The sequence below is a fragment of the Bombus flavifrons genome, chromosome 18 (assembly GCF_040668555.2).
Source record: "Bombus flavifrons isolate JBK064 chromosome 18, iyBomFlav1_principal, whole genome shotgun sequence".
Taxonomy (NCBI): Eukaryota; Metazoa; Arthropoda; class Insecta; order Hymenoptera; family Apidae; genus Bombus; species Bombus flavifrons.
The window spans coordinates 1,350,283-1,375,459 of NC_138459.1; the positions used below are offsets into that span (position 1 = coordinate 1,350,283).

General features: G+C 34.1%; 1 protein-coding gene and 1 pseudogene across 1 annotated transcript in view; one reads left to right on the forward strand and one right to left on the reverse strand.

The window, feature by feature from the left end:
• Positions 1 to 25,177, reverse strand: part of CAP (Cbl-associated protein) — a 413,875-nt gene that overhangs the window by 288,187 nt on the left and 100,511 nt on the right. The gene's annotated exons all lie outside the window — the stretch shown is intronic.
• On the forward strand, positions 21,701 to 21,811 carry LOC138189186 (uncharacterized; annotated as a pseudogene).

Consider the following 25,177-nt stretch of genomic DNA (forward strand, 5'->3'; position numbering starts at 1 on the left):
AAATTGACTAGTTTTACAATTTCATTTAAAAATTCCTATTTCGTGTTATATTTTTTTCCGCAATGATGTAACGACTTTCGCAACGATAACTAAAAGAATAATATAATGGATTTTATTTTGTTTCTTATGTATTTAAACTGAAAACAATTTTGTATCAAGGCTACGTATACCAACACCGGTCAAAAATTGCTGGTACTTGCCAAAGTGTAAAACGGAGCTGCAATCTGCTTATCGAACCCTGATTAACCAGTTTCCTCGTTTTCTACAACTTGCCACACGTTTTTCAAATTTTTACCGCGTATCATTCGATATGACGATATCGGTTATGAGGAAAATTCCGGATCGATCGCTAGATGCTAACGCTAGAAATACCACAGCAGTCAAAAGGACTGGTTCTACAATTTTATAAATATGTCAAGTCTCGTTTAGAGATTATGGTCCCAGATGGATCAATAATACCAAAAATGTACTACATAACATGGAATTCCTTCTGTAAGAAAGTAATAAATCAATAAATATAAAAATATTTTATTATTAGGTATTTTTTCAAGTCCAGTCATTTTCACTGCTTTTGATAGAAATAGCTTCGTGTTAACTATCGGTAGTTGTAGTGTTAAGGAACAATTGTAGAGAAAAATTTTGCACTGTTTTATCTATCACTTCATTTTTTTCATAGATTCAGTTGCAAAAAGCAAAATTATACTTTTTTCTAAGATAGAATCCTACGATCTTTTCTGCATAAACCGATTTCTCAAATCACTTTAGGTATAAAATATATAAAAGAAGATCATAGAAAACTCAAAATTTTTCAGGATGTTTTATTGTTTTAGAAGTTGCTATAATTATCCTATATTTTTGCATACTATTTGCATTCTATGCATTTTTACAACTTTAACTCTTCTACGACCTTTCGGTCGTTTTATCCCAAATCATATTTCTATCTTTCGAATAACGAATTTTCTTGAATGCAAGAAAAATATGAAAGAGTCAGTATCAATATGCATGATTTTCCGTTTCAATTGTACGATATTTTATGGTTTTCTCAAAGTTTTAGAAGTTCTTTTTCCAATTGAAACAAAAGCACGATCGCAATTTTAAGAATTTAAGACTTAAATTTTGCATAAATGCATAAAAATTTCCACTCTATTTATAACTCAAAATTTTAATTCACAATAATTGTTCCGATTATTTATAATTTCGAGAATGTGTAATTGAGATCGTTTATTTAGATTACTGGTTGGAGATAATGGTTGGAGATGATAGTAAATGATGTTCTATGTACAGTGATTGAGTTGGTATCTTTGATACGTTCGTTATGATCTAATTTATCTGATTTAATTATGGAGCAAGCATTTTAGGTAATTAAATTATAACGTAACTAAACCACATATGTAATTGTTTTCACAAAATATTCTAATGAAACAAAAAGGGTAGTTTATGTACTTGCTCTGATTATTAATGACAATAATATTACGGTTTTTAAACAATACTTGAAAAGGTAGTTAATATAAGAAAATCTGCTTTTCATTGTAATATTAGCAATTATTGTACATTATAAGCTCCATTGTTCATTTTAAACTGCTACAATTATAATACACTTTGTTAAAAGCATAAACTAAGGTTCACAAAGATAGAAGGAAAATAAAGACAAGATAATGACAAAATAAAGGCTAAAATTCCTGTTTGGTAAACAAAAAATGCATAAAAAGAAATAAAATTGAAAAATCATTTCATAAGAAAGTAACCAGCATAACTACAGTACAATATTTTTAAAAAAGGAGAAAATGATACATCCTTTAATTAATTAAATTTTAAATATTTTAAGAATCGAATCACTGCTTAATATCAGTTTTTTAAATTCATTAAAAATATGAGAGAAAAAATATTAAATAAATACTTTTATATCGTTGATCTGTATTAGATTTGAAAGATTTAGACAACTTTTTAAACGAAACGTTTTACATTCTTTAAACAGGTTCAGGAGCTTTTGCAATGTCCCTCGTGTGCGTAAGTATAATTATTTATTTATGAAAAAATTCTATGAATAAATAGATCTAAATATTTTGTATATTTGTTCATATTATATGCAATCTGCAAATATATACAAATTTAACAGATTAATTATTCGTACAAGTACTATAATTTTCTATTATTATTTAAATAAATTTTATTAATGACAAAAATCCGTGCCTGTATCTTCTACTGAATCAAATTTTTAATTATTTATTTTAGGAAGCATGTGTGAACTTATTATTATATAATTATCGAGTATTTATTACAATTTCTCAACACTCTCAGTGAAAATGCACATTATATGGAAGAATTTCCATTTAATTTCCGTATAATTTTTAAGCCATTGAATATAATGGAACAAGGTTTGAAAATTATTATGATATAATCTCTTTCTAATAATTTATATATAACATATTTTCTATTTATTTAGTTAGTTTTTTAAATGTTAAACTTAATTGTTTGAAACAAATATAACAAAATAAACAAAACTGTTTCTTTGATAGTTTAGAGTTTTTATTTTTTAGGTAATTTAAATTGCAAATTGAGAACATATTTACTTCACAGATTACACGTGGCAGGGCACAGGAATCTGAACGATTTTTCAAATGAAATAGAATTTTAAGATTTCAATTTCTTATTAAGCTTTTGTGTTAATACAAAGACGCCATTTTATTTTTTGAAAACGACTCCAGCGAAATGTATCCCACTACTCTCCCGAATATTATTCTAGTTGATTTCAAAGATTTCCTATTACCCTTTGTATCATTTCGTTATGGAATGCTGCAATTTTATCTTTTCTTTCAATTCTTAAATATTGGCAAATGGAGGATCATATTCTTTGTTTTTTTGGTTTTTGAGGCAACTATCACTAATCGCAATAAATCAAATCTGCCGATCAAGAGAAATAAGAAATATCGTCGTATCATGAAACCGAATGTCCAGAAAACATTCCACGCACAAACATTTAACACACTGCCATTGTGGTGTGCAAAGTTGTATTAGGTTGTCCGAAAAGTGTCTTTCTTTTACAGACACATCTTTTACAACGACGCATCTTTATATAAACACGAATCCTAATCTGTCGAACGTTGTGATCTTTATTCTGCTGGAAACAAAATGGACCATACGTAATTCGATAAAATAATATAAAACGGAAAATGCTGTGCATCCATTATTTCCTTATAAAACGAAAGGAACTTTTCGGACAATCTACTACCTTAATGGGACCATACAGTGTTCAAGTCGATGCAATTGTGGTTCCAAAGAATTACACAGAATTTTCACATAGCGGTTTTATGTCACCGTAATAGCATAGCCTGTCCTCAAAGAAGAGGTAACGATACCAAACAATGCTGCTCCATATCATACAGTAATTTTCTGGGTGTGAAAACCTGAACTTCGTGAAGATTTTCAGGAAAATTTGATTTATTGACACAACCAAATAATACAAAATGAGTCTGATCTGACATAAGCAGAAAGTTCAGCGCACTATCTACACTCAAAATTTCAAGTAACTCTTGAGAAAAATTTAGCTGTTGGACGACAACTATATTGTATGGATGAAAGTTAGGGTCCTTGTGCAACATTCTACGAAGACTTCGACTTGAAAATAAAGCGCTTGCGTGTCTCCTGGTTGAACAGCGTTGATCTTGTTGCATTGCTATTCTCACATTTTCAATGTCCTCTGCAATTCGTATTGCACGAGCAACGGCGAGTAGCTTCGTGTTTAATGCAGAAGCACTGTGCCAAAAATTCCAAACCTGTAACTTGATGGAGTTACGGCAATGAACAGTGTCGTGGCGCGGAATTTAAAAATGTATGCGAAATAATTACTTTGTCCAACAACATAGGAAAATCGCCAAAGAAGAGTTACCAAAATACTTAGAAGGGAGGATGAAGTGGAAGGACAGAAAAATATTAGCAAGATTCAGATGTGGAAACGAGACCAAAGCAAGGGAATACTGGAAAGAAGAGGGAGAAAAGAGATGCAGGCTACGTAAAAGGAAAGAAGAAGACCTGAGACACGTAATAGAAGAATACGAAATAACGGGAGGATCAAAGGACACAGAAAAAATACTAAACGAGACTGGAGAAGGACTAATAGAATTGAAAACAATAATGGAGAAGAGAAGGGCGATACAAGACGGGGAGGAACGTCAATAAGGAAGCACAGCAAGGAGGCAAAAGCGCAAAAATTGCCATAGTTTTAGGGACAGATTATATAATGGAGTGCAATATAATAGAGTGGATAAGAGGGGAGGTAGATATATAAGAAAAGAGAGATAGACAAAGAAAAGAGTTTAGACAGATATAAGGGAGGAGGCAATAAGGTGATAACGCCATAAGACTGATAAAATGTAAAAAGCGTAATAGGTAAACGAGATGTAAAACCGAAAGCTCGACCAAAGCCGAAAGGCATGGACTAAGTAATAATAAATAAAATAAAATAAAATAAATAAATAATTACTTTGTTCTAATAACTGATTCGCTATTTCTAAAAAACGTTTCTGATAGAAATGCACGATACTATTCGGTTCATCGTGCCATCATTACTGAAATTGTCGGCAGGTACGCAAAGAAATACGAGGAAAGAGCTCATAAAAAGAAGACTAAAGAGAAAACACCTCAGTGACCTCGCTAAAGAAATAAAATAGACAAACTGGAAGATGGTATTCCGATGTGCGTAGCCGTCCACATATTATTTAGCAATAAAGCTAGAAAAATTGAACAAATGCCCAGCTGGACAAATTGTAAATTACAAATTAAAAAAAACATTACAGAAATGTCATTATATAAACTATCCTTTTTCTTAAACTCCACAGTACGATCGTATATACATGTATGGAAATACCCGTGGTGGGGATAAGGCTCTTAGCGACAGAAAATGTTTCAAGCAAGGCACATCAATCGATTTGTTAGGCTTCGTCGTGCAGTCTGCGTTGTATCTGGAATCTGCGACACGATCATGCCTGTAACTGAATTCTACTCTAATATGTAGATCTACATTTATTTAAACAACATTTTTTACTCTATATTTACTTTAAATAAATTGAGAAAGATTATGAAAAATAGTTTGGTTTATATCCCTTTTAAAACTGGTTAAAAGAAACTTTTCCGACGACCTAATATTTAGAACTCGAAAGAGATACCTTGGCAATTGTAAAGAATTTTAATAATTTTCTGCGCTTCATAAAGCTTTACGTTTTTAATCCATTACGCACAATGATTTTAGTTGAAATTATTGTTCCTTAACGGAGAACAATATTTTTTATTGTAGTAAAAAGCCGCTAGAAGAAAATAAATAAAAATATTCCATGTGTCCTTATTTTCAAAGAAAATATTATTTCTTAAAACAGTAATCACCTTCCATAAGGCTAAGAATATTATAATTTCTGCGAAAGAAGATTAAAAATATGTTTGACAAAATTATAATAAATTTTCTGTATTAACTTGGGAAAACAAGTTTGCTTTTCGGCACTGAACAGCTTTGGAGCTAAAGTTACTTTAAACGTCCATCTAGCAACATTGTCTTCTGGCATTTTGCCACTATTTCTAAGCTCCATCGAGAATCACGCTTGCTCGAAACGAGATAAAACTTCGGAAATAAGGCAAATATTTTAAGCCAAGTTCTATGTATCGAAAACACTAAGCGCAAGCTTTATCTTTATTGAAAAGGCCGGTCGAAACTTTTGCCAATAAGTTTTAAATTGCTTAAACATGCAACTTTGTGACTTACGTCTGGTTGATTTAGTATGAATTAACTGTTCTGTTTTACGAAACTTGATACAAAGTTTTATATGTAACGCATGCTCGGAAACACTGCAATTAATAAATCTTCGGAAGGTTAAATCGAAACTCTTTCTTATTAATACGCCGTAGTCGTATCTAGTAGAAAATAAATAATTAACATGTAAATATTAAATACTTCCTGTTCAAAAATACTTTATATCACTAAATATATGGTACAAATGAATTAATAAAATTTAAATATGCTATGTGGATATGCGTACATAGAAACATAAATAGTGAACATTGGAACTGCTTAAAAATTAGTTTATTTTGTATAAATGTTATTACAATTTGGAAAAAGGTAATAGCCTCTCAACCAGTTTTATTATATTTTAATCCGGCATAAGTTTATATTATATTATATTAGAACAAACTTATTTGTGCAATAAAAGTATTTCAAGCAGCTTAATTCATTACAATATTCTATAAGTATAATATTATATAATATAAATTCTATATCTAATATAATATTCATAACGCAAAAACTAAAAGATACAACGTTGACACGTGATTATTTCGTAATTATATTATCTTCTAATAATAAAAACAGAATTATATCGATATAATTACTAACGTAATTACAAATAGATGTAATTATTACTAATAACACGTTACGAAACGGGAGTTCGAGCAATTAGAAGAATGCAGATGGGAACCGGATGTTCTGCATCCGTAACGAATAATTCAATTTAAATCATATATAATCCAAACGCAATATGAAAACTAAAATGCAGAAAATTTGAATATGTTATTATTTAACGATTATAATATAAGAACTCCACGGAGAAAGAGAGAAATGACATACATTAGTATTTCTCAGAAAATAAAAATTTATTTTTCAGTATACAGAATGTTCGGCTACAGACATAAAAATATTTAAGGTGTTTTCTTGAGGCTAAAATAAGATGGACATCAAGAATACAAAAAAATGCATTTTCGGCTTCGTTTTTTAATTACTGGCAATTAAAAATGAACCGAAATACCCTCCTGTGCGAATAAATCTTCTTACACGAAGGAAAATAGGTCAGCGTAAACAACGGGGCGCACTGCGATCCTCAAATTGAACGATAAATGGGCGGCAGCGTTCTTGTTCGTTCTTGTAATGAAGTTTGCTGGCATACGCACATATAACCCGATAACATGTAAAAATGAAGAGTGCGCTCTACACCTCAGTTTCTTATAACTATCTTAAAATTCAAAAAATTTTTATTCAAATTAATACGACATAACCAGTGATAAAGAAAACACACAAGGCATACGAACGAATTAACGTTGAACTCAAAGTCGTTGAAATTGTCGTTCTTCCTTTTCTTGTGAATCTTTCATATAATGTACCGGTAATAATATTTATAATATTTATAAAAACAGAGAAGGTCTGTGCATAGGTATATATGTGCTTGTGTCCGAGGTAATCTGAAAAACTACTTAAATGATTTGATAATAATTCTTTCACAATGAAAAGCGGAATATATTCATTTTCTGCGGAATATAGGGTACATTTTATTACGCTTACTTCTCAGGAAACCGGGCAATGAATGTAAAATATGACCAAGCAGGCCTCTATTGCATGGTTGCGTTTCGCTTGACTGTCAGTTGATAGTCACTTCCTAGAAATATCTCTCGAATACTATTTACTATGTTGATTTTTATAATAAATAATAGTGAGTCTTAAATCACGAAACTAATTGTGGGGAGTAAGCACGAAATATTCAGTTGGCGCAGTCGAAACGGTTGCACATTGAAGAGAGAGAGAGGGAGAGGCAATGTTGCCACATGGTTACAACGCTGTGAAGTTGCTTCGCGTCGCACCGAAGATGCTTTCGAGATGTCTCGAGTTATAGAGATTACCAGATCGTGCAATAGTTTCGCTAACGACCGTGAATATTTAAAACGGGAATCGCTCTCTGACCACTGACAAGTGCGGACCCGGCACTAAAACAAGGTAACAGAGTATTCTCAAGTTTAACGAAGCTGAAGGAAAAGGGGAAAATTGTTTACGAAAAGACGATATATAGATAGTAGCCTCAGCTCGAGAAACTAGCGATAGAGACTTTAAGCGATTTACCGACGATAGAGTTCGAACTTTTCAGACTCGAAATAGAAAAATCAGCGCTAAATGTAAGTACTCAAAGAATTAACGAACAACGAGAACGTCCTACTACAATTAGTCCTAATACAAATTACTGCGCAATTAAGAAATACTGCGCCACTACGCAGTAACAGTATATTAGCATTCAACCGTTACGATCAAAGTATCAACAATTATTTCGTGTGAATGGTATTCAAATAGGTAAAATGCATAAAATATGCAATAAATGTATGATTCTCTCATTGGTATATATATATATATGTAAATTCGATAGAATATAAAACATCAATCGACGGTTTGACTTTCTTCCCTGTGTTTACTAGGAGTCGGTCGAACATAAATAGACAAGGACAGGGACTTAGCAGAGAGAATAGAACAGGATTTCAAGAAGCGAAGATTGAACAAAGAAGAAGAAAAGCAAGTTTAAAAGTTAGAAAGGGAAAGAGAAGAGAGATTAGAAGCGAAGAGTTTTAAGGAGACAAGGAAAAAGACTAAGTAAATCGATTCTTGAGTTTTTACGATTCGATCGCCTAATTTTCAAAATATTACACCATTACATAAATATATATATAAAATTATATTATATTATATATATATGCAGTTTATAAAAATGTAGTTTAGGTAAAAGTATTATAATTATTGCGATATGTATAATTTTATGTGTTAGACTAGATTAGCTGCATAGTAATGATACATGTATGTGAATATGAATGTATGGAAGTATGTTTGTGCGCGGCGTCTCGAAAACAAAGAAATGTAAACTGATCAGTCGATTAACAGTCTGATATGGAAGAAGGTGAGACGCAAGTGTGTATCGATGAATATCTTTGAAATCGTTTATCAAATAAATATATAACTATTCTAACATAAATTCTAAGTCTAAATTTAGTGTTCGTATACCATTATTTCGGCAATTAAGATCTAAAATTCTCAACAATAATATCAAAAAATAAAGAGAAAAAAATATTATTCTGGACTATCTCATCTTACACTACAGCAAATTTTCTGCTACTAAATCAAACTTTAATATTAATTCCACATAATAAAATACAACTTAAAACATTACAATTACTTAAATTTTTTAAACAAATGAATCTGTAATGCGACTTTATGTAATCAATAAGAAAAAGAAAAATTGAGCGACATAACTATTTTAGTAATTTTCTTTTAATTCATTTTGTGTCTTTTAATTCTTTTTGTGTATTATGTATAATACACAAAATTGTAATGTTTAGTTATTAAAAGAAAATTTTTAAATTTTTTAATGAAACTGTATCAGACACAAGCATATTCAGTGTAAACCTTACGTAAAGGTTAAAATAAAAATAAAATGTCATCTATGAGTGTGCAAATACGTATCCTAGATAAATTTTAATAAAATTTCGTTAGTACTTGATATACATTACGTAAAATGTAGCATGAGATTTGTCTAAAAGGAGGATAATTTGTAGGGCAAAGATATAAAAATTAAATGAAATATTGATAAATATACAAATTGGATAAAGTATTGCGGAGATAATAAAAAGGACAATTTTATTTGAATAACCACTACCTATTAACGATAATCATCTAAACGCTTTGGAACTACATTGACATTTTACGTAACACGGTACTACGAAACTTTTATCTTTGAAATCTCATGCGCGAACGCCCAAACATACTGTTCGATCGAACACACCACAGATTCGTGACGTGAACTGTGAAAATTTCCAATGACCTCGTGATGTACATATGTGATTAGCGAATAACAGTAACTCTCAGCGTTATATTCGATGTAGGTGCGGCGCGACGCAAAGTAGATGGGTGCGGTTTACGTGAGGTAGATCAGCATTAACATAGTAAGCGATTTTGACGTTTTGTTTATTCTCATATTTTAATGAGCAGAACACACGATATTTGAATCGGTTTAAATTATATTTATTCCAGTTCAAAGCGATAACATCTTAAAGATAACAAAAATTTTAATCAAAATACTATCAGTACTTTCTATTTTACCATATTACCATTGTTATGAATAGGCCTCCACATATACTTTCTCAATTTTTGGAAGGGATATAGAAACGTCATTATTTTACAAATGTTAGTCTAAATATTGAAACACAGCCTGGCATATCACTGCTGCTAAACATCTGAGAGGGTACCACTCTCGGAAATCTTAAAGAGTTATCATATGCATACAGTAAATCCCTTGAACCACTCCCACTATGGACACTATTGACATTATAGACATTATAGACGCTATAGACATTATAGATCCTATAGACACTATAGATCCTATAGACACTATAGACACTATAGACATTATAGACACTATTGACATTATAGACACTATTGACATTATAGACACTATTGACATTATAGACACTATTGACATTATAGACACTATTGACATTATAGATACTATTGTATAGACTCCCACTGTAGAATTTCGACATTTCATTGTATGCAAGGAACTGAAAAATTACGCTTCCTAGGCAGATCGTGATGAAATGTAAGCTCCGTAGAGGGAGAGGGAGGGAGGGAGAGAGAGAGAGAGAGAGAGAGAGAGAGAGAGAGAGAGAGAGAGAGAATTCACGAATCCACAAATAGTGGCTGAATGTGGTTACCGCAAAAATATTAAAATATGAGGCAAGAAAGAAAAGTGAAGCACGTAACGAATGCCGCTTTCGTTTCGAACAAATAAAATAGAGTAGAAAGAACAGAAAAACGGAAAGATGGATATTATAGCGATGTCATTAAGTAAGGTAGAGCGATTAATAGATAAAAAGTATCAAGTATGGCTGTTGAAAGTAGGTGCAACCTTGAGAAACTATAAACTCTTTAAGGAACTTATAGAAAATGATAAACCTGCACAAAATGCTCAGGAAGCTACTCGAGAAAATAACTGCCTGATCTGGGAAGTGAAAAATAATTATTATAATAACCGAACAGGTTGGACTGTGCTTAGGTGAGACGAGCGCAAAAAGATATGGAGCGATTTAAAATATATTTATGTGGGGGAAGCTGAAGATCAAATAACAGATATAGAGTTAGAGCTAAAAGGTATTACAAAGGGAAGTCCTGAAACTGCAATGAAATATATAATCCGTGCAGAGAATGCTGCTCAAAGGAGCACATTTCTGGCTAAAGTAATAGAACCCGAGAAATAGCATACCGTGTAGTTCGGGACGTACGTATAAAATTTGAAAGGATGGCTGTAGTGTAGAGAACTCAAAGCGTAATCATCTTAGAAGACACATAATGCACCTTATTACGAAGAAGAGAATCGTATGAAAGTTAACAATAGTAATTACTATTACGAAGCGAATTCAACTAATGAAAAACGTACAATATGAAAAGACATATTTCTCCATAAACCAAAGCAAAAGATTGCTTTTACAGAATTGACAAAAGAGATGGTACATTAGAAAAAAGAATTAATAAAAGAAGAGGAGGCACAAGAATTAGGCGAGAATTTAGCAATAGCAAGCAGCAAATAAATATGATTATTGAAGCCCACGAAGGATATGCTTTTCATGCATTTGTATATTTCAAAATATATACTAAGAAGGATAATAACTCTCGACACCCTGAACAAATATGGATTGTGAATTCTGACACATCATCACACACGTCACTGGATGCTATATGCTTGACGAATGTTGGACCCTACTTGACCAAAGCGAACCTAGCACAGGCAGTGCTATTTAAATGCCATTAGTATCTAAAGGCAGAAGTGCCATACATGTAGGTATGCCAGTAATGAATGAACATAGAAATATATACATCAAAGGAATCCTGCATATTACAAGCTTACGTACCAATCTGTTATCGATAAGGTACCTAAACAAAAATTGGCAATGAAGTTACCTTTTCAGGGAACTCAGTAAAGATAACAGGATCAGAGAAAGAATTAAGACTTGATAAAGAAGAGAATAGAGGTTATACACTGGAAGCCAGGTTAAGGAATGACAATAAATCACAGCTGTCTTCTGAGAAAGTAGTCTTAGACGAAAAGGAGTATATACTGGTGAGATCAGACATAAGAAATGTTAGAGGTGCAAAAGTTGATATAATGTCACAGCATCGCAGACTAGGCCTTGTATGCGAGGAACACTGAGAAAAGATGAAAAGGAAAGAGATCGTAAGAGGTCTCAATTACTCAGTAGAAAAACTAGAGATATTTACGAGTTGTGTAGAATGGGAAAAGTATGTAAACGTTGGACCTTATACGCGTAGCCTTATGTAGGCTAATGCCAGTAAAATCTCTCAACGATAGTCGGTACATGTTTGTGCTGGTAAATGATTACAGTAAATATGTATATTTTGTGCATATTTTTCTAATAAACCAACATGAGGCAATAGGTAGATTTAAGGAATACACGAATAGGTACGAGTGTATGTTAATTAAAGGAATAATAGCCTTAAAATCTGACAATGGCAGAGAATTTATAAATACCAAGTTTCAAGCATTGCTTAGGAGCAAAGGAATACGATACGAAAAGACTGTTCCATACAAACCGGAAAGCAATGAACAGAATCGTGTTAGATAAGGTAAGAGCGATGTTAATTGATAACAGACTTCCTAGGGCGTTAGGTAATAGGTTCTGGGCGGAAACCGCCGCTACAAAAACATCCATATGTCCAATAGAAAGAGCTACAGTAACATCGATAGTGGCATGGGAAGAAAACCGACTGCGCTGCGAATTTTATTTCAACAGCTCCCAACGCTTTTAAGTGTTTTATTTGAAATTTACTTTAACTAAAAAATAAAACGATTTAAATAAATAAAGGAAGAAAGAAATTCACTTATATACCAGTTTTATTCACACTATTGTTGTATTTTGTAATTTTTAAATGTACGATATATCTTGAAACAATTTCCAGGATGCAATCTTGGTTTTCTTTCGCACGTTTCACAAAAAAAGGTGGACATGAAAGAATGTCGAGTGGGACTCGACAAAGGAGCTGCTGAGATAAAAACTGATGTCGAGTCACACTCGACGTAGGACTGCAAAGGGTTAAGGTATTTATCTGTACAACGTATTATTATATACCAAAGAATTGTAGAAATAAGTTTGAACTAATATCAAAAAGGACAAGATTTATTGGAAGTTTTGACGATAGTAAAGGATGCCGAATATATGATATGCTGATAGTGCTAAGATATACGCAGCTCGCTCAGTTTAATAAAGTTTAACGAAGACATTATAGGATTACAGCTATTAAGAAGAAATGTAGAACAAAATGACCTAAATAATGTTATATATGTAAGTAAAAGAAATGAGATAAAAGAAGGGAATAACGAAGCAGTTAATAATGAAGAATATATGTGTTGAAGTGGATCTCACTTCTAACAAAACTACATCTTCTGTAGTGTTTGGTTTACTTAGTCCCACGAAAGCTGCAACTAGCGACGAACGCGACGCGTTTGTCACGTAGAATTCGTAATAAAAAAGGAAGAGCCGAGCAATCTTAACTTGACTGTCCTTTCATATTTTTATATGCTTTTATTCACAAAAGTGATCAAGTACAATATTACAATGAAGTAGCGAAGTTACAAAGTATTAAAATAGCCGTTCAAATCGCGGCCAAGACGTACCCAAGACTAGTCTCGTGGTCGAATACTCCTAGTTTTTATATGTTGAGTTTGTAGAAGTTGAAGGGCAAGGAGAGGATCCTGAGTGACGTACGTAATGGGGAAAATTTGGTGTTGGGCCATGTTTAAAAGTAAGATCAAAGTTTAACGGTTCGTTGACAGGAGCTCATAGTGTGGAATAACGTGGATTTGGGTATGGTCGCTGTCACACGTTTGTCACGCAAAATCACAATTCACAACTCGGATTATATAAAAATAACAAGGTTGAGCCGTAACACAACTATTAGTTTTTTTTTTATCAATCTTTATTATGAATTCAATAATCACAATTGAATATACACTGAATTGACACGTATAAATCACTGTTCACTCCAACAACTTTATATAGAATCTAGTTACACTGATGCGTAGGTATAAACTAAGTACGCGACTGCTTTAAGGGTAGAAACTCGGAAAAAAGATGTTGACTATTCTAAAGATAGAGAATAAGTAAGTTTAGTGACGATGTTGTGGCGGAGGAAAGCTATAGGGGTGGGTGTGTCTAAGGCCACGAGATGAGCTGATTCGTTAAGGACAATTTTGGTTAGGAAAGCGAGGGCGATAGACATTGCTTTTGATTGGAGCACAAGAACCCTGGTGGACTAGGAAGGCTCTTAGCCGCCCTTGAGAGAAAGTTGCTAACGGAAAATACCGAATGTGAGAAAACTAACTTTCCCGTATCTTCTCGTAGTAAACAAAAATGTAAAGAACACTGGAAATAGAAGATGCTTGTTTTTGGTCCGAAGGACCTTAACTATGAAAATGCCAAGATTTATGGTGGATCCTTAAGACTATTGAGGGTACGCAGTAAGGATGCGTGGACATTTGGATGCCATCTTGCCCTCGGTATGCGGCCTGGTATCTGATGTGGATTGATGTTACACGTTTGTCGGCCCTGACACAACGATTCTCTTTCCAGCGGCTTTTTTCGTCTCTATTATAGTACCGCGGAGAGATCACCGACATACAGACAACGTCGACGACAAAGCGCAAATGCCGACAAGCCGAAGAGGTCGGAAACTTCAATAGGTCTAACGGCCATCGATATATTTCAGCACCGTAGTTGTTGATATTCGGTTAGCCACCGAAGAGTCAAGAGTCAAGAGTCGTTCATCCACAGTTGTCACATCACACTACTGCATGAAGTTCACGTTAAATAATCATCCTTCATATTATTGTAGTATCATCGACAAGGGGCCTGGGGTTGTTGCGCGAATTGTAAACAAGCGGTTGCTGAGGTGTAAATTATAAACAAGCGGTTACTGAGGTGCGAATTATAAACAAGCGGTTGCTGAGCATGTGCGTAGTGGGGCTAAGACGAAAGTCAAGGGGTTGCTAGGGGACGATAAACGAATTAATAGCAGTATGAGTAGAGAAGTCAGAGAGTGCGGTTTGCGTTGTCGAGATAGTGTTGTTAGCGTTGTTAAGAGAGAGTTGAATTTGCGTTGACAGGAATTGTTAATCAATTATCTAGTTGTTTTAATTATTATATGTTTGTTGCAATTAGTTCATCTTTAATAACCATTGTTTTCTGTTTAATCGACATCTGTTTAATCCATTTATCATTAATAAACTAATCACAATTATTTACAGTACTACATTATAATAAATAAATAATCATCCATTTTCTGTTTAGTCTATTGTAATAAATCCATCTATAAATAAATTATCATATAGGATAGAAACCATTGGAAATCCTAATATTTCTGAATAAAGAAATTCTATAATCTTGGGTTGGCAACTAAGTGGTTGCGGATGTTGTCATTAGGTGGTAATGACAAAATCCGCAATCGCTTAGTTGCCAACCCAATACATTCATCCACACGTTTGCTCTCTCTATTCCGAGATAAAACCTCAACAATATGGAAAGCCAAATTAACGAAGGTAATACAGGGAGCAGAAAATACTAACCAGAAGCAGAAGAGTTTCAAGAAAATATAAAACGCGGACGCAAACTAGGATGGCTGAATAAAGTCGCGCGAGAAAAGCATGACAAGTTGCTAATGGAAAGAGAAATGCGCTTAAGAGAAGAAGACGTTTCGAAAGATTAGAAAAGCGAAATGAGTGAACGAATGTTATTAATACACAGGACACATTACTACCAAACGACTATATGGCAGCGATAGAATCAGAGATCGTGTCTTACCATGATGAGACGACAGCACACGAAATGGAGATTCGTGCAGCACGAAAAAGAGATAGAAACGATAGAAAGCAATTGGGTGTACAGTCAGAAACATTCGCAAGAAGGAAATATAAAGTACAAAGCAAGATTATTCGCAGTAGGACGTAACTAGAAATCGGAATAAATTACGGGGAATTATTCGCTCCTGTCAAACGATTGGACACGGCAAAGGCTATGCTGGCTCTAACACCGATTGATCGAATGAAAATCAAGCAATCTAACGTCAAATCGTCATACTTATACAGAAATATAAAGGACAGAGTATATATGGAACAACCACTAGGATTTATAACCGACGGTAACAAAGTATGCGAGCTAGAAAAACGCACATATGGATTGCCTTAATCTGGATACCATTGGATATATATAACACAATTATATAACACAATTTGAAGGAGAATCGTGTGCATATAAATTAAGGGACAGAAGCAGCCGATCGTTGAAATATACGTAGCTGACTTTTTATGGCAACAAATGATAAGATAGTTGAAGAACTCGTATCAAAATTGAGATAGCACTTTGAGTTAACGAAATTGGAGGAAAATAATTCCTTAAATATAAAAATTATAAAAAATAAGGATGTGATATAATTATCGGAAATATTATACAAAGAACAAATTTTAAGGAAATACCGCCTAGAAAGTTGCAATCCAGTAAAATAGCCAGTAAGAAAATTTAAATGCGTTTAAAACAAGATTTAGATGCATATGAGGTTCGCCGAAGCCGGTGTCTCGTAAAGTGAAAAAAGAAATGGAAGGTGAAAATAAAAAAAGAGAGAATTTATTTGCTAACATCTTGTTTACACTAATGACAGTTTATTTCCGAACTCCAGCCGTGACTTTCAAAGACTGGAGCTCTTACAACTCGGCCGCATCCCTACACAAGTGGTTATCTTATGAAGTAGGGAGGACCCCCGGGTGTTGGGTCTGGGCCCTGGAACCCCTGCTGCCGCGTGCATTCCCTTGCCGACTGGTGGGTATCCGTCATTAGCCCATCGGTTTTGAAGTGTGCCGGTCGTGACACCGGATAAGACCGAATACCAACAGTTACTGAGACCACTGATTAGTGGTAGTAGATTTACTGCATTGGCAACTAAATGATTGCGGATTTTGTCAATACCACCTAATGACAAAATCCGCAATGACTTAGTTGCCAACCCAATATATAGCTATCGGAACGAGACCTGATATTTCTTACACGGCAAGTAAACTGTCACAATATAATCGGAACTCAAAAGCAATACATTCGACCGCTGTGAAAAGGGAATGTAGATACCTGAAATTGTAATTGAAAATCAGTAGACGCCAGTTGGATGGAAAAAAAAATTAAATTTGTAGAAAGAAGGAGAGAAAAAATAGATTAGACAAGATCAAGTCGTGCTTTATTCGCTTTACAATTGAATATGTTTGCAGAACAGCAATGAATATTTCAGTAATAGCATTTTACCTCCACTTGAGGTGCCGTTACTGTGGTACCTACGGACACAAAGCGACGGAGTGCCGCAAGAGGATGCGTAGCAAACAGCAGAAGGATACACAACGCTATCCCGACATATATTTACCAAAAGTTTCGTGTATTTTTCTAAATTACAGTCCTGAACTATAAATAGCTATCTGTAAATTCACATTCAAGCCTATAATAACATTTTTTTTCCAAACTGTCTCTTCTCCAAATCTTATTTGTAACACCACTTTACTTACAATAATTTTCCTAACTTATTCAAGCTATTGTCACGTAAAAGAACAAAAAAATAAAAAAAGAAATTTAAGATAAAAAAATAAAAAATGGAAACTTTATCTTCCTCTAACACTTGGTTTAAAATTTACTTCCGAGCTCTAGGCGTGACTTTTCAAGACTGACTCTTACGACTCGACTTCCAATCGGATTCGGTTATTTTTCTTTTGTCACCCCTCAATATCCCCACTATCCTAGAGTTTGTTAGGCGTCCTCGACTGTTGCCACGGTCGCCCTCCTCTCGAACATTCGGCGGAAGCACCGTTGGGATATCGATGGTTCATTAGGCACTCCGCTTCGGCGATATACATTGTTGCCCAGTGCCGCCACATCTTTATCTCCGGTTTTGAACTGAGCCGGTCGTGACACTATCATGGTTTCTTTTATTAATTCTACTTTCAAACGAATAACTTTAATATATCATATACTTTTGTTATAATGTACGAAATAATTATAATTTATCAACAAGCGTCATTATAAATATCATTCTAAACATCATAAGAAATCATTATAAACATCGGTTCTTTTTATTGGTATAATTATGAACTACATATAAGTTTTGGATCTGTATATTACTACATTTTATATGTAGAAAACCGAAAAGTTTACCTTTTAAATATATGCATATAAAAATAAATATTATTTATAATAATATTTACTCGCATATGGTAGTAGTTAAGCTAATCGTTTTATAGGATGTCTATATTTGTTTCATGTACATTAAGCAATAAGCTGCGCAACCTACCTGAGCGATAAAATGTGTGTATATTCACGTATTTGAAAGTTCTTCGATAAAACGAGAAACTATAAATTAGCGAAGTAAAGTAAATTAGAGAAATATGAGAAGCAAAGAGAAAAATGTAATGCCAAGAGATTGAAATAATAAGAAAAATAACATGTCTAGTAATCTAAATAATCTACGATATAATACTATGTTGATTGATCTCTTTATCATTATATTTAACATTACATCATATAAATATTTGTATTTTCGGCCTATCGCGGGGAGACGCGATTGCGAGAGTGCGCGTCAACGGGAGTCGTAAATTCCCGTTACGATTGCAAGAATCGACACCGCGAATAGATCGATCCCCTTATTTCGGCTAGGATAATAGGGGTGATTGAATAAGTATAACACTGTGATTAACAGAGCTATAAACGTTATATATTTTCAACACTTTTACACTGATATGCAGTAACGTAGACGATGTCCTAAGATATGACGTAGTCAAGGAACGAGTAAGAGAGACAACCGAAGTAGCCTCGTAATCGACAGGATGAATGTTGTAGGAAAAAACTGTAGTTCGTTTTCGTAGGATTACAGAAGAAAGCTCGGTATGGGTGTTCCCTTTTTATTAAGGACGTGGATTCGTTGTTCACACTTTTCATGAGTAGAGTGAGGGCAACGGATCTACGATGTCCATTGGTTTAAGTCAATGTTAAAGAATGACTAGAGAGAATGGAGCCTCCTACCAATGTTGCTAGCTGATGTCTTGTTTAACGGAAAATCTGGATTTCCCGGTGATTAAACATTCGTTTTTTGCTAAGTCACTACCAGCTTTCTCCGAGCTTCCTAATAGCGTGTAGTAAATCCAAGGGCCTTTCTAAACTGGCTATAAACAGAAAGCATCTCTAGGATATGGAGCTTATTCCGTAAATTGACGACATATGTCAAAACAGTAGCGTTAAAAGCTATCGTTTTACGGGTTCCTTGGATTTATTGAGGGTCGAAGGACGATGCGTAGACCGTCGGCGGACAAGTAGTGCCGGATGGCGTGCAGATGTCTTGCGCGACGTAACAATATTAAAACATCTCTGCAAGATATACCCAAGTCAGCTCTTTTCTGAAACTCTCTTCAGATCACTCGCTTGTAGCAACAAGTAATTCAACAATTATTGGAAACCAAATAAAACTACTCACAACGAACTCACAAATTATCAGTGCTTTCGGGATGCTTTAACCCTTTCGCTTCGGGTGTCGCTTATAGGCGGCGACCACGCGATATATCGAGCATATACCAGTGCCATCTTGTAAATATGTAAATATATAATGTATTACCTGTAATTTTGTAAGCCTTTTCATATTAAAGATGTAAATTATACTTATCATATTGGAGCAAAGATTGTTTTATTATTGTTTTATTCAGCACAATTGTTATTTAAGACTGAGAAAAACATTTATACAGCAATCACGCCACTGTGCGCATTTGTGGCGCGCGCCTCCGTACAGGAAGAGCACTTAGGCGGACTGGACTGCCAAAGCGAAAGGGTTAAACATCTCAAGATCGACTTCAGTGCCGCTAAGGACAAACGAAGATTTTGACGCAGGTATGGAATATTTGAATAGCAACATAATAAATGCGATCCGTTCTACTACACCTGATGAAGAGTCCGTAAGCAAACAGGACTATCCAGATTCCATAAAAAGGAAAATTACAGAAAGACATAAGCTCAGAAGAATATCGCAAAGCAATCGAGAAGCAAGAGGAAACGTAGGTTAAACAAAGCAACGAGAAAAGTGACAACAATCCTTCGGAAATTCAAAAACAACTATTTCCAGAAGTATCTAAGGAACTTGTCTCTTACAGCAGATTGTAACTATTCTCTTTGGTAGATATTCAAGAAATTCACTTGTTCATCGTAAATTATTTCTGCAATCCATTTGTCGCAAGGACACGATACCCCACACAGTTAAAGCTAACTTAGTTGTGCATTAGCCGAACTATTTAAGTCACTTTCTTCTATTAAAATCGGCAGGTACGCAGAAAAATACAAGGAAAGAACGACAACACATCCAAACCAACTGACTGCCGAAGCGAGCAAAACTTTGATAGAAAGAAGACGAAAAGAAAACATCCCATTCACCTCACTAAAGAAATAAAATAATCAAACTCGGAGATGGTATTCCGCTGGGGGTAGCCATCCAAATGTTATTTAGCAATTAAACTAGAAAAATTTACCAAATGTCTAGCTAGACAAATTGTAAAGTACAAATTAAATAATAATAAAAAAAAATCACTTTCTTCTACCAATAAAGCAGAAATATTTGTATATCTATAAATCATATTTGTGATAATACATGAAATTTTTGTAAATCGCCTTTCTAAATATCTTTTCCTATAAAACCATTTACAACCTCAGAGGTCAAAGAAATGATCCATTACCATTTTAACCCCCAAAAAGCACCGGGATACGATATGACAAGTAAATAAAACAATTAAGGAAGTGTCCTGAATTAGAACGTTCTAAAACAGCGTCTTTTTGTGATTTTTTTTAGAAGGGAAAGAAAGAAACGAATTTGTTGAATTTTGAAGTATGATTTTATATATATTTCACGAATACAAACAAATTTTTTTCAAAGTAAAAGAAAAATTATCCACCTCGTAATTCTTGACCATAACAGAAAACCAAAAAAGGATTAAATTATTATATATTTTTCCAATAATCTAAATCTAGATCTTGAGGTTAAAATCTTCTGTTACAAATTATTAGTTAGACCTATTTATAACTTATGCTAATCCCATATATTATAAAATCTCTGCCAGTGCGATGGAAAACGCAAGGCTAGGCATCTTGAAAATAAGTGCATTAGAAGAACTCTTAGAATTAGAATTAGAATTCTAGAATTAGAAGTGAATTAGAAGAAGAGGAATTCTTCTAGAACGGCCATCTCTTACTACAAGAAATACAATAGCAGCAATAATATATTATTAACAGCTTCATAATAGATTTAATAATAATAATTTAATTAAGCGAATTATTTACCTTTGCCCCTTGTATTTTCAGAGGGCTATGAAAAAAGTACATCTGCTTCAATAGGCTAATTAGAATACTTCCTATGATATACATTGCCACATTAAGAATCAAATACTTTCCAATCGAGCTAGAACCTCGGCGGGCCAGCCAGCTACGCTCGTTAAGGTCCAGAATTGAAGACGACGCGTCGCGAGTTCGAATCCTCGGCATTTCAGACGAGAAAGAAAAAAGGAACGGAAAAACCAAGATTTCTCTTCACGACAGGCAAGCGGCCAGTCCCTCCCTTGCTTGAGCTGTGGGGGGTGTACTTTCAGGGAGTGCGCTTGGTAAAGGTGTTTGGTGATAAACACCAAGGGACCCGAGGACCACACTCGTGCACACTGGTCTACCATCGTCCCGCCCGTGGAGGTTTTAGCCGGTAAGAATCCGGCACTACCTTCTACCCGTCTGCGCAAGGGTAGTAAGGTGTCTATGAAGATTTCCTCCACGTAAAAAAAAAAAAAAAAAAAAATTTTTTTTGTAGTATGAAAGGAGAGACGTTTAACACTCCCCTAGACAAAGGTGGAACACATATATAAATAGTAAGGCACTGTCGCCTTTTCGGCGACATTTCACTTTTCGGCATTTCAGTCAATATCACACGACTATGTTATTATTATTATTATATTATATTATTATATAGTTATTATTATATTAAAACTGTTTTGTGAATACACGCTAAAAAAAGTACACGTTATACAGTTGTTTGTCGAAATCGTTACAAAGTCACGTAGTATCCAAACACCCGACGCAACATTTAAAACTCGTTTGTCAAAAAATAGCGGCATTGCTGTCAATGATATTAGCATAGTCGTCTGTGCTATGTGTATCAACACAAGCGTCGCACGCGTATATCAGCTGGTGTTGCTATGTGAGTGGTGCAGACAAGTGATGAATGTTACCAATACAATTCGGATTTAAGACTTCGACTGCGGATTTCAGACGCAACCGCGTAAGGCGCGACAGTACGACTAAGGAAATTCCATCTTTAGACAATGGGGCCTTGTCTAGCACTTTTTCCAGGAAAAGCGTGCTCAGATTGCAAAGCACCTCACAACAAAAAGAAAGCAGTAAAGTAAGTTGAATATAAAGGGGCGTTCCAAGCGTTAGGTGAGATTAATTTCAATCAAAAATGAATTTTTAATCAATATTCAAACGTGTTACTTTGTGTATCAATTGTATAAATAACAAGAGAGGATTAATATATCCTTTTAAACTTTGCACGCTGCACAAAAACACAAAACACATTTACTCGCAATATATTCTAATAGAGTTTCATTCGCTTGAAAAGAAACAAAAGATTTTGATTGCAATATACTTGCGTCTGCAGTTTACTATTGAAACAGACGATTATCAGACATGTACTTACACACGTTTGTTGTACACACTCAATATTAGAAAATTTTTGAAAATCAGTTACATGTAAACTTTTCAAAATTGAAAGACAGATGCGTGTTTATTATTTCCAACATCTCAAAATATTGATTCTTTAATGCGAACAAAATTTCATTTAAATACGTTAAACCATACACGTTAAAACTGCAAAGGAGCAACTCGATTACAAAAATAGTTTGTGAATTCCATTTTCATGAAAATGAGCAACTCACGTAAATTATATGATATTTTGCTGAAAAAATTTTTAACTTGTACGTCAAAAAATGATGGACTCGATGTGGAATGAGCCTTATTGGAAAACAGAAGCGTGTTTCTTCATTGTTTCAGTATATGCAAATGGGTCTGAGCCATATATCAGACGCTACCATCTGATGTTTATACTGTCTTTTCTATCGTTACTTAGTATTCTATCTGGCACTTGGAGGCTGTAAAAACTGAGATTTTACATTTTCTTCCTGTGATTCTTGCTTTTCTTTACTCGATTTAATTTAGGCAGCTTTTCGTAACAACCAATACCTACAATTATAACTAAGCGTACAGGTAGATAATACATAGATAATAGCAATAGATAATGAAAAATAAATAACAAATAAGTAGATAATAATGTATTAATTAATTAAATGCTTCAGATTGAACATTTTAATTTTATAAAAGGAGCGAAATAGGACATTTTTATATAGAAACGACTTGAAAGCATATTATTGAGATATGTATAATTTTATGTGCTAGACTAGGTTAGCTGCGTAGTAGTGATACATGTATGTGAATATCAGTGCGTGGAAGATCGTGTGTGCGCGGCGGCACGAAAAGAAAGGAATGTGAACTGTTGAGTTAACAGTCTGGTATGGAAGAAAGTGTTGAGACGCGTGCAAGTGTGTATCGATGAATATCACCGAAATCGTTTATCAAGTATAAATTCTAATTGTAAATGTAGTGTTCCTATACCATTATTTCGGCTATTAAGATCCAAAATTCTGAAGATATATTTAATTAATATTTTTAAATATACGTACAACTTATACGTAAACACAAACATAGTAAGGAGAAAATAAAGAATAGAAGTGAAAGCTAGAATAATTTGTTAAGAAATTAGTGGTTTCAACATATGTACGTGGTATTGCGATAAAATGTCCTATCGATTTTTAAAGGTAGGACCATTTAATTTACGACACTTTGTAATACAACATTATAAATTGGTAAAGACATCTAAAAAACAATTAGAGTAAATAAATCATGCTGTTTCTAGATCCTTACAAGCTGCATAAGATTTTCTGACTTTGTTTAAAAGGTTAAAAGTACGAAGAATTTGAAATACTTCAACTAGTGGCCAAAAATAATAATTATTCGCAAAATTCTTACTTACTTAAAAAAAGAAGTTACTTAAAAAAAAGTTAACTCTCCTTGGCAATAAAAAAACCCTACTAAATTATAAAAGATGTTTTGAAAAATTAAGTGATTAAAAAATATTAATTTTTGAGTGTTCTGATTACGAATAATCATTACAAATGATGGACTTTCGGTTTGGTTCAGGGCGAGGGTAACACGCGGATGGAGAGCTCTGTGGAGAAAGTGAAGTGTGAAGGGAAAAAGGAGAAGGAAACACAAAGTGACACGAAGAAGGGAAAATAAAGGGTGAGCATACGACGAGAAAGTGAAAAAAGGCGAAAAGAAGACAGGAACGAGAGAGAGATACAAATAAGAAATACTAGAAGCGAAGAGGTTCGGAAGTCAGAAGCACGGAAAACAAAGTAAGGCAGGAAAACGACAGATGGCGACAAACAGAGGAAGACCAAGGAACACGGGTAAAGCGGATAATAAGGCAGATTTCAAAAATACATTGGATATATACAGCTTGTGAGAAAAATAGACACCAACCAGGGAGAAGGGAATGGAGGTAATGATGGAAAAAATGGAGAAAATGGAAAGAGGATTCGAGACAATGATAAAGGAAATAAAAGGTATATTCGAAACGCAAGTGGAGGTGATGAAGAGGGAAATGAAAGAGGAAAGAGAAAAAAGGGAAGGAGAGAGAGAGAGAGAGAGAGAGAGAGAGAGAGAGAGAGAGAGAGAGAGCCAGAAAGAAAGAAGAGTGGGAAAGGGAAAAGAAAGAACTATTGGGCAGAATCAGAAGAATCGAGGAGGAGAAGGACGGGGCAGAGAGAGAGAGAAAAGAAGAAGGAACATAGTAATCAAAGGAGTAGACTGGAACGAAGGAAGCAATGAAGAGACAGTGGAAGAGATCATAAGAGAAAAAATGAAAATAGGGGCAGAAGTAGAAAGAACACATATGATAAGGATGGGGGACAAAAGCACAATAATAGTGGCGACGATGAAATCAACGGAGGAAAAAATAAGGATAATGAAAGAGAAAGGCAAATTGGAAAAGGAGGTATACATAGATGACGATCTGACAAGAAAAGAAAAAGAGGTACAACAACAAATGAGAAGGATAGCCAGAGTAAGAAGGGAAAAGGGCGAAAATGTATGGATAGGATATAAGAAACTGAAAATAGAAAACAGATGGTACAGGTGGAACGAAAATGAAGGAAATGCTGGAGGA